This window comes from Schistocerca gregaria, chromosome 8, assembly GCF_023897955.1.
Source record: "Schistocerca gregaria isolate iqSchGreg1 chromosome 8, iqSchGreg1.2, whole genome shotgun sequence".
NCBI lineage: Eukaryota > Metazoa > Arthropoda > Insecta > Orthoptera > Acrididae > Schistocerca > Schistocerca gregaria.
Window position 1 is genome coordinate 128,488,821 of NC_064927.1, and position 12,493 is coordinate 128,501,313.

Genomic DNA, 12,493 nt, shown 5'->3' on the forward strand with positions numbered 1-12,493 from the left:
CCTTCTGCGTTAGACTATTTACAAGTGTTAAAACTGAGACAGATTAAAGCACAATAAAAGCACAAGGTTAGAAAAATGGTAAGACGTTACAACTGAAACAGATTAAAGCACAATAAGAGTACATCATTTCATTTAAACAGAACACAAGTCATGGTCAAAATATGTATGTTTAATTATATAAACCAATTTTATGAAAAGTAAATGCCACAACATTTGTGTAACAAGCCAATTTACTGGCAATTATCATCGCTTATTTGCTTGATAGGACTGCGGAATGATACAGATGAGCAAATCACAGTTTTAAACTTCGCTACACTGTGTCTAAGCAGCCACTGATATAAACATAAGTGAAATGATCGTCAAAGAGCATCATAAAGACATGCCAGTTTGCACCATGTGATCTGTGATATGTCATGGGAACTGGTAGTGGGACTCTTTTTTATACAAGCTCGTTACATTGTCTTTTTAGCGGGAAGAAGATGCCAGTGTATAGATTCCATGGTGTGAAAAGCCAACTTCCCAGTGTGCATGTAAAACCGCGACTTACACCATCGTAATTAAACAAACATAGAAGCACAATCAGGCGAGACAGCGAAATATGTGATACACGGTGTAAGTCATGTTTGTGACGTGATGTTTTTTGTCCGGCTATTTTTCTGACACTTGTACTTTTATTGTGCTTTAATATGTTGCATATGTAACACTTGAGAATGGTCTAAGGTCGAAAACTAGATTTTGGAGTACAACCTATAACACAGTCAAACGGTGGTTTTATCTTTCACAACGAGAAATCTTATCCATTTTCTAAAATTATACATGAAAAGATCAATCATCAACCTATACCAGAAAACAATACACCATACGGCTACTGGTCGACCACAATATTATTGCGCGTGGGAGTGAGGGCGATTCGGTCCATTTACCGTGAGTCAACGGTTGACATTACGTATGCGCAGAACTGACCCGAAAGCATTAACAGTGCAATGTGTTTCCTTTTCTCACCAATGTACCTGTTTACTGTAACACCGTTTGTTTCTCACAAAGCACAAGTTCAATAATATCATGGTTGAGTAACGCAAACTGCAACCAAGGAAGCAAACAAGCTTGACTCGCGAGGAATAAGCACAGAGAGTTCCGGTAAGCGACCACTGACCACGACGGTTCGGGGCAGACTGCTAAATCCAAGTAATTACAATACATATATCAGTTAATATTTTGTCGACCCTCTGCGGCAAGGTACCTTACACCTTGCACTTCTTATTCATTTAACTCCTAGCGACTTATATGTTTGCGTTCCTGTCTTCTCCTTAATATACTTATTTTTACAAATTTCTTCAATTCACTGAAGTATTTCTTCGCACGTTCATTCTTTTTTTAATTAGATTTTCATCTACCTTCGGCCGGGCGGAGTGGCCGAGCGGTTCTAGGCGCTACAGTCTGGAACCGAGCGAGCCCTACGGTCGCAGGTTCGAATCCTGCCTCGAGAATGTATGTATGTGATGTCCTTAGGTTAGGTAGGTTTAAGTAGTTCTATGTTGTAGGGGACTGATGACCTCAGAAGTTAAGTCCCATAGTGCTCAGATCCATTTGAACCATCTACCTTCGAATACAGAATTACCCGTTCGATGTCCGTATGTCTCCATGTCTCCATGCGGCTTTTCGCGGATGATGCTGTAGTATACAGAGAAGTTGCAGCATTACAAAATTGTAGCGAAATGCATGAAGCTCTGCAGCGGATAGGCACTTGGAGCAGGGAGTGGCAGCTGACCCTTAATATAGACAAATGTAATGTACTGCGAATACATAGAAAGAAGGATCCTTTATTGTATGATTATATGATAGCGGAACAAACACTGGTAGCAGTTACTTCTGTAAAATATCTGGGAGTATGCGTGCGGAACTATTTGAAGTGGAATGATCATATAAAATTAATTGTTGGTAAGGCGGGTGCCAGGTTGAGGTTTATTGGGAGAGTCCTTAGAAAATGTAGTCCATCAACAAAGGAGGTGGCTTACAAAACACTCGTTCGACCTATACTTGAGTATTGTTCATCAGTGTGGGATCCGTACCAGATCTGGTTGACGGAGGAGATAGAGAAGATCCAAAGAAGAGCGGCGCGTTTCGTCACAGGGTTATTTGCTAACCGTGATAGCGTTACGGAGATGTTTAACAAACTCAAGTGGCAGACTCTGCAAAAGAGACGCTATGCATCGCAGTGTAGCTTGCTCACCAGGTTTCGAGAGGGTGCGTTTCTGGATGAGGTATCGAATATATTGCTTCCCCCTACTTATACCTCCCGATGGGATCACGAATGTAAAATTAGAGAGATTAGATCGCGCACGAAGGCTTTCAGACAGTCGTTCTTCCCGCGAACCATACGCGACTGGAACAGGAAAGGGAGGTAATGACAGTGGCACGTAAAGTGCCCACCGCCACACACCGTTGGGTGGCTTGCGGAGTATAAATGTAGATGTAGATGTAGATGGTTGTGACGTCAGTATGTATGATGATGATGAAGTCCCATACTACGAGGAGCGTAGGGGACGATGCGGGAGATCCACACCGCCTACTAGGCAAGGTCTTAGCGGAGGTGGTTTGCATTCTCCGACCGTAATGGGGATGAATAATGATGAAGACGACACAACACCACCCAGTCATCTCGAGGCAGGGAAAATCCCTGACCACGCCAGGAATCGAACCCGGGACCATATAGGCGGGATGCGAGAACGCTTTCGCAAGACTACGAGCTGCGGAATTCAGTATGTATACCAGCTGTTGTTTAGCTGTCTATTCTGATGACAACAGAGGTACAGAGAAATTACAGACATTGGTTGCGAACGGTCATTGATTGAAATCGATGATGAAAGTTCAAAATTTGTGTCGGATCAGAATTCGAACCCGGGTCTCCAGCTTACTAGGCAGGTGCTCCGACCACTAATCCATCCGTACACATTGCAACTTCACCGATTGCCATAGGACTCCTCCCGTCAGACCCAAATTTTCGACTTTTCCACAACTACTAATGTACTTCCCTTTTTCCATTATTCTCATACATGATTACATGTGGGAAAGAATAAACACAATTTTGATCCAGCAGCCATTATGAATTAAGACACAAAAGAAACACAGACATTGGAGGCGAGAGAACATTGATTGAAGACAATGGGGAATAATTAAGGCGAGACGGCTAATAATCTCTTCAGCACAGATCCTCACCAGGTTCGAACTCTTAAAGGAATCGGCGAAGTGCCGCGAGTAATACATCCTGTCACTGAACTGTTCACAGTAATTCACTCCCTGCCCTACCTTCCTGATGATGACGAAATCTACTCACATCATTTTCTCCTGCTGCTTAGACTGGCAGGATTCTGCTGCCGCTAGAGCCATACCATTATAGAATTAGTTTTTTATTTCTGTTCATCGTCTTCCAGTCCTTTATTTGAATGAGTAACACAAATTTTACATTCTTAGAACACTCATTTGACATAGAGTAATGTAGCCAAAAATACATGAAATAATAATTATTTCTATTACTTTGTTTTTAACAATCTTTTCTCAGTCTGAGATAGCTTCCGCTCTTCCCCATTTCCTATTCTCTCAAGCAAACGCAATCCGTGTTTCAGATAAGCGTTTAGTTTCCTGGTTAACCGCAAAAAAATACGTGTCTTAGTGACGCTGAACGGAAGAAAACTGACACACCCTTTTATTTTTCCAGGTCAGCAAACAGAAAATGACAGGAAATGAGCAATTTTGGTACAGAAAAACTCCTCTCCTCAATTGAAAGCTAATGTCAGCACCACTGTCCTTTGTGACGCATAGTTGTATTGGACCTGCCACCGCCCGATAACAATTAATTACATATGACGCCCACTCAGCCTGTGTGATTTTCCTGGGTAGTCAAATAAAACACGGTCGGCAGATTAATGATATTCAACAGTTCCTCTGAAAGAGTATTCGCACACATTAACCTGAAACACAAGTAGTCTGGATCAAAGGGCACAAGTGCGAACCTACTTGCAGATTTGGATAGCAATACTGGGAGTATGGATCTGTTCTAAAAATACAAGATGGCTGAGCATGGCAACACACAATCTATTTCAATCGGCTGGGTATGCAGACGAATTTATAATCTTAGAAATCCTGGTAAAAACTGAATAAATTCTTAATATATTTTACAATGATAAACATTGGGCAGGTGCAAATACGACTCGAGCTCAGATGGTTCCTATACCTATACAGATAGTTCATCCATCCCGAGAAGCCGAGCGAGGTGGCGCAATGGTTAGCACACTGGACTCGCATTCGGGGGGAAGACGGTTCAATCCCGCGTCCGGCCATCCTGATTCATGTTTTCCGTAATTTTCCTAAATCGCACCAGGCAAATGTCGGGATGGTTCCTTTGAAATGGCACGGCCGACGTCCTTCTCCCTCCATCCCTAATCGGATAAGACCGTTGACCTCGCAGTTTGGTCTCTTCCCCCAAACAACCGAACCCAAACCATCCCCAGAACCGAGAATCTCGGCGACTTTGGCCTATTACCGAAATTGATACCGGAAAGATATCGGTTTCAGGCATTCCGTGACTTTCGAGAATTTTTAATTTTGTTTTCGACTTTGAAGTCGGTTAGTATATGATAAAAGAATTTTTTTTCGTGTGATGTAAATACAAAGTAACAACTTTCTAATTTTTTTGCTTTACTTGTACCGTGAAACCTTACTTCTTTCAAATTTCATGATTGTAACTCAACAGGCTTCGATGGGCGAGTTTGTGACTGTTAAAAGTGACATAAATTAACTTTTGACTGCATTGAATTAGAAACTTAACTTTTGTACACCGCCAAGAAGCCGTGGTCATTAGTATGTGACATAACTTTCGACTTGATACGCTTCCTTGATCCTGAGAAATGGAGTTTTATCAGACGGCCGGAGAGAGAGATGAAAGACAAAAAAAAGTATCATTAATGTCAAAAATGTATGTGTTTATGCATTAACTGCATTCATTACAATACAATATCGTTCAGACATGATACACTCACGCCTGGAGGGAGTAAAGTGACGATAATAACAACAGTAAAGTTGCAATCTTGTAAGTTATTAGGCCGCGCCAAATTGCCTCTAATATATATAGTTTTGGACCACTCTGCTAGGACCTTCTTCAGGATGTCTACTCAATGATGATGGGCCACCTATAGCATCCACAAGAGTTTAGACAATAATGCTCCTTCTTCTGCATCAGCGCGTGAATATTAGCCCATGACGATGGCCCATCAGTGGCAGCCACAAAAATTTTAACCAATACTCCCACCTCACCAGCGCAAAAGCATGAAAACTCCACTTCATAAGAGAAATCGACACTAGTCTCTGACAGTGTTCTAGCAATAGTGGACACCGGAACATCCTTAAGAAGATACCAGCAGAGGGGTCGAAAAGTCGATTAAATTAGAGGATAGATAACGCGGGCAAATAACCCAGAATATTTTAACTTTAATGACAAAGACCATGAAATCGTGCAGACTTACATAATTACAATAGTCTTCCTACGCATAATTACACAAAAGTGGTTTCATGACGGATGGAGATTTGAACCGTCTCGTCGATGGGGGCGCGCTCAGAGAGCTGAAGTGGTTAAGATGATTGCTCATGACGAGCTGGAAATTTGTATTCGGGTCCTGGTTCGTCATTAATTTTCATATTTTGCAAGTAGCTGACCCTAAGATGTATACACATTGCGTGAATACATTTAAAAATTGTTTTCGAGTGTAATTATTGCAAATTAATAATTATGGAATTCTTCCTTTACTTGTGCTGAAAACCTTGTTTCTTGCCAAAATTCACTATTCAAGGTTAACGGGAAGTACCCTATAAGTTTTGATGAATGAGTTTCCGAGTTTCAAAATATGTGCCTTAAATGGTCATACCTTTTGATTGTATAGATTTCAAAGTTTACTTTTTTTACACTGCCAGTGGATCACAAACCTTGGTATCTGACACAAATTTCCACTTGATAAATTGTCTACCCACTCCTCAGACACGCATTCGGGAGGACGACGGTTCAGTCCCGCGTCCGGCCGTCCTGATTTAGGTTTTCCGTGATTTCCCTAAATCGCTCTGGGCAAATGCCGGGATGGTTCCTTTCAAAGGGCACGACCGAATTCCTTCCCCATTCTTCCCTAATCTGATGAGACCGATTACCTCGCTGTTTGGTCTCCTCCCCAAAACAACTCCAACCCCACTCCTCAGAAAAAAGGTTTTTAACATTCGGACAGACAGATGGACAACAACGTACTACTATAAGGGTTCCGTTTTTAGCGATTAATCTAGGGAATCCTAAAAACGCACAGGAATTTGGTGGGAGTGGAAAGAATCAAACGAACAACTGCGTGAGTGCTCATGTACCCGCGGAGAGTTTACTACAACGTACTTATAGGTTGCAGCGGAGACACTGACCTACATGCCGCGTGGGCTCGGCGCCTGAGCGAAGGAACACTAGCGTCTGATGCCCCGTCGACATCGAAGTCATTAGCAACAAAACACAAGCTCGGAATGTCACAAGGGTGGTGAAGAAAATAGACCGTAGCCTGTCGACGGAACCACCCTGGCATTTGCCTCAAGAAATTCGGGAAATCTCGAAAAATCTGAATCAGGATGGTCGGTCGGGGATTTGAACCGTCGTCCTTCCGAAGGCGAGTCCAGTGCGCTTACCACTGTGTCACCTCGCTCGGAACCGACGTCGGAAGCGGAGCCTCATCCATCATGGAGGTGGCTACCACGACGGGTCTCCTAACACTGTCAGTCTCGTGTGGCAGCCTCCGTGATGGATGAGGCTCCGCTTCCGACGTCGGTTCCGTGCGGCACCTAGATCATTGCTGGTGGAGCAACCCCTATTGTAGTATGAAGGTACACACTCCTTGCGTAGCAAAATCCTGACGCATTCACGTTCATCGGATTTTTGTCCGTTTCTACAATTATACGAGGTGCGACAAAGTAATGATACTGATGTGAAAGAAAAAAATGTTGCTTTCAGGTTTAGTCAAGTTTAGTGTTGTCTCCTACAAAGTGGTTCCCTTCTGATTGCACACACTTTTTCCAGCGCTTCTGCCATTTGCGGTAACATTTCTGGAGCTCATCTTCGGTAATGTCCTCCAAGACCCTCGTCACAGCTTTTTGGACATCTTGTGTTATTTGAAACTGGTGTCCCTTGACCGCCGTTTTGACTCTTGGAAACAGAAAAAGTCGCATGGAGCGATATCTGGTGAATAAGGTGGCTGTGGTAGTACTGAAATTCGTTTTGAGGATAAAAAATTGCTGCAATGACAGACAAGTATGGGATGGCGCGTTAACGTGATACAGATCTTCAGTTATTATAAGACGAACCGTTTCTCGATTGGTGTTCTTCTGCAATCATTTTCACGTATAATCTTCGATCAGATCGTGCGAGTTCTCGCACACTGGCCAAGTTGACATCCGTCTGCATTCGTTCTGCTTCACTAAACACTTTATGGCAACGAAAAACTTGACATCTTGACATAACCTCCTCTCCAAAAGCCTTCTGCAGCTTACCGTAAGTTGCTGTCGCGCTTTCACCCAATTTAATGCAAAAAGAAATGGCATACCGTTGCGCAATATTATGCGGTTCCATTTCCGTGACGAGAGACACAAACACGTGTTAACTTATTGCAGCACAGCTCACGAATGAGCAGATGCAAGGATGTGCCGCTTGAACTAGAAGCAGCTTATAGACCAAGGTCAAAGATATTGTGCCTACGCAAGCCTGCAGGGTTGCCCCATCTTGCAAAGAAAATCAGCCTCGTTACTTTATTGTCGCACCTCGTAAATTTTGTAATGGAATGCATTAATAATACATGAAGTTTTTACCACGTTTCCTGTGTCTATAAATTCTTCTGCATACCCTGTCGCTCGAATTAAATTCTGCGTTGCTACTCTCACCCGGCTTTGATCGCTAGAATCAGTCCACAACATCAGTACTGTTATCCAATCCAGCAAGTAGGTTCGAACCGACTTATAGTCGATAAGGAGAGAGATAACGAGAAATGTTCCAAGCTGACGTAGTTATGATAACGCACGTTTAGCAGCACCAGGAATTGTAAGTCCAGAAACATACACAGGTATGGGTGCGTGCAGGTTAAGAAACTTTGTGACAGTTCTGGAAGATTGAAGATTAATTCCTTTGAGTTTTGGCGTACGGCTCGATATTTACCTCGTCTCCCCAACGATGTACAACAATGCCGGCGTGGCTACGTCTGCCATTCTTTCTTCGGACTGACTTTTTCTCCGATGAGGTCCATTTAAAAATGCAAATTCTCTTCGTATCGGGATGTGGAGATTGGGGGAGAGTGCAAATACATACGTCTTTATCGCACCAGCTCAAAAGAGCGACAGTTACCGAGATCGGTGAGGAAAAAAAAATTGAGGTGCATAAATAATTGATAGTATAGCTTTCAATTTTCTGTCAGCTTACTCAGATATAATCCCTCCCAACGACATCTTTGCCGCCGGGGATGTAGAGAATATTTATTTATATGTGTACACCATTTAAAGAATCTAGACAGGCGCCCATCTACAACCCTGAGAACCTTTGGCCATTATGGGGTTTGACTTTAGAGAAACTGTTGCACTGTGCCATAGGCACTATCTGCCCACAGGAACAGCATGTGAAACTGCCTCTGTTATCTCTTTCGTGGTTGATGAGATACATATACCCCACTAAAGTAATACGCACTTCTGAGCACTGGGACGTCTATGTCACTATCCGTCTAGTGCTAGCGTGTAGTGAGATGGCTTCTTAACTACGAGACAAATACTGCGAGCGATAGAGTGGGTATATAGAAGGCTTTGAGGGATCAAATGGGAGCGAGGCGTGTAGTTATTGATGACACAGTGTTGTTGTGTCAGGAAAATCGGATACAATCACCAGCTTCCCCATTCCACTAATATCTGAAGTAACTAACTTTCTTATACATCACAGACATTGTTTTGAAACATTGCTAGACATGTCAGTAATTTTGCTGTTTTGTATATAATTTATATTTAGTGGGACGTATGCGAGCCAGAAAACACAGAATGCGGAAAAAACTGGGATGCGCGATATTTCATATTCTTCACCGTCAGGAGTGTGTTTTGCTACTGATTTGTTACACTTTCTTCCGTAACAGCCATTCTGATAAAATCATTGTAAAATTAAAAATTTGACTCTGAAAATCCTAGGATCACTTGAAAGCATGAATCTAGTTACGTTCGTGGGGCACATGCGTCCCACTTGACCGAGTTTCAAAGCCGGCCAGCTTAAAATACTCTTGGTTATGAAAGTGTATTACTTATCACAGCCGGCCGCGGTGACCGAACGGTTCTAGGCGCTTCAGTCCGGAAGCGCGTGACTACTACGGCCGCAGGTTCTAATCCTGCCTCGGGCATGGATGTGTGTGATGTCCTTAGGTTAGTTAGGTTTAAGTAGTTCTAAGTTCTAGGGGACTGATGACCTGGGATGTTAAGTCCCATATTGTTCATAGCCATTTGAACCATTTGTTTATCACAAAAGAAAGCAAGTTTTTACTTGAAACTTCTTGGCATATTAAACCTGTGCGCCAGACCGAAATTCGAACTCGGGACCTTTGCTACATTTTAATCTGCTAGGAAGTTTTATATCAGCGCACACTCCGCTGCTGAGTGTAAATTTCATTCCGGAAATTTTGCAATTCATTTTTCAAATGTATGCAAAATAAGTTTTAACCATGAAAGTTTCCTGGGAAGTTGGATTTTGGACGAGGCCCGGGACAGAGACTATCTTTGCCTTTTCCATCAAGTGTGAACATAACGGCCTCGCTCTCACCATAGCGTCCCAATTAGTCATCACGGTAAACTGCGCTAAACCGCGTAACGCTCCACCAATAGCCACGTGTCGCCAGATGCGCACCGTTTCCCTCCGCTGTCATTTCCCTCGCTCACGATATTGACATAAAAAAGCGGCGGGACTCGTTGTGGCGAATAAAAATAGTCGTACCACTATGACATGCCTTTGCCTTCCTCCGATCTTTTTTAGATTACAGGGCAACTTAAAAGTTTTGAATCGAATGTAATGTGTTTTCCAGTAGGGCAGTGGGAAAGAATGTTTTGCTTCGAGTTCCGGTCTGACATAGTGGAAAAGTCTACCACGAAATTTTAAACTAAACTGCTAGGTGCTCTTTCCACAGGAGAATGAACAACCCACAGTTGTTTGGTTAACGTCCACTTAATAGCTCACTGGATGATAGTAATAACGAACGAACGTATGGTCTGAACAAGGGTCTCCCTGCAGCTAGTGTCAGTTTTCTGCACTCGATAAGAAACTTCTCCGTAAAGAAAACCTGCAGATCTCCTCTTTGTGTTGAATGGGCCCCCTTCCACATGGGAAGAATCTTAATTTTAGAAGGGATCGAACCTTAGGCCTCCGTGTGGCAGTTAGATAATGTGGTGTAATGGAAATTGGGGGAAGTTAAGCAGCGTTTTACTAGTTGCGGGAAGTTCCCGCCGCGCGCTGCGTAAAACGCGTGCGAGACCCCGCTATCAACTCGCACAATGCAAACATACGAGACCGTTTACCTAGGGTGCGGACAATGCAGTGCAGCAGTGTGCTCCGCCTGTGAGAAACGCTTGCTTGCTTCGGGAGGAGTCTGACCCGCACGTCGCAGCGGTTTACTTGACCAGAGGAGCGGCGTTGTCGAAGTGGGCAGCAGCGTTGTTTTTTCGCGCGCACAGGCAACAACAAACAATCTTTAACAAATGGCTTTGAGCACTACGGGACTTAACATCTATGGTCATCAGTCCCCTAGAACTACTTAAACGTAACTAACCTAAGGACATCACACAACACCCAGTCATAACGAGGCAGAGAAAATCCCTGACCCCGCCGGGAATCGAACCCGGGAACAAGGGCGCGCGAAGCGAGAACGCTACCGCACGACCACGAGCTGCAGACAATCATTAACAAAGTTGTCATACAAACAATCACCAGAAATGTCGGCTAACCGCTTCTCTGCCTTGAAGGATGAGTAAGTAACTGGTTTCTAAAAAGCAAATTTTGTGGAATATGGCAGAAGCAGAGTGGAAAAATCAAATGAAAAACGGCTTACTTTGGGCAGAAGAATGAATAATACAAGAAAGCAGGAATGTCTTTTATTACGTCCAATGTAATACATTTTTATCACTCCAGTGTGTGCAGATAAGAAGATAGCGCTACGATAGCTGCCGGCACTACGTTAATGAATTCAGAGTATTTTGTCTTATTTAATTGTGTTGTGAGGTGTCAGGTCAGAGATTTCGACGCAAAGCAGTTCAATAGCCTGTGGTGTGGAAGGGGTAGGCTGGCAACAGAACAGTGCATCATCATTGACTAGACACTCATTTATTGAACACATAAGTCAGGTATTACCCAAAAGGAGCAATCAGTACAAATTACAAAAAAATATTCTTTTCCTTTAAGTCACTCAAACATTTAAACAGGCAAATAGCAATCATTTAACTGAAAGCCTTTTAACAAAGCAGGACTAGAAAATTTGAATGGTGAGTTAAAATCATATTTAAATAGGCTCTGACCGAGCACATATTTTAAAACGAAGTGCTTCCTTTAAGGAGCCAGTGATCAAAATTAATTACTTAATCCTCAACAACCATATTACATCCAAGACATATAAGATTAAACAATATATAACTTCACAGAGCTGCAGTCCCAAGTTTTAAGCTGCACGTTTCAGATGGACTGCACTGCAACAGTACAATACAAGTCCCTCCGGGGTGCTCCACACACAGGACGTTATGGCCGCAATCGACAAAATATCAACATCATTCCATGTACAGACCTAAAAAAAAATTAAAAGCTCTCTTAAGTTTGGTACAGTTAATTCCCTTTCAACGTAACATACATCGCAAGTCTAGCCCTAGGACGGCACCGACACCCCGCAATTTAGTACACGAAAAACTACAGCGATGCACTCATCACGTATCCTTACAAAATCCAAGAACAGAGAGCCGGCTCTCCAATAGCGGAACATTTAACCACGCGCAGCGATCGGGTTTGCGGGATGCTGATCTCGCCCTTAACCTCAACATCAGTTCAAATACTAGTCAGCCTACAATCTTGAACCACCATACACACTCCTTCAGTTACTGCTTAGAAAGCCAATGTGATAGGCAAACAGACCAGCGTATGGTAAAAGCTTAAGCAATTTCCTTACTCGACAACCCTTATGAATAGTAGCCGTAACTTTTTTTTTCTTTTTTAAACGTGAGTACACCCACAATCTAAAGACAAGCAACGCCAATCATAAGGACAGCAGCACATAAGCAAGTTGCAATGGTAACTTTTGTTTAGATTGGCTACAAATCAGTGCGTGACTTAACACACCAGAGAACAGTCTTCACAACATAACCATCAATACAATAGCAAATTACTCACACGTGTACTCCCCCACTATTCCGATTCGCAAAGCCATAGACAAAA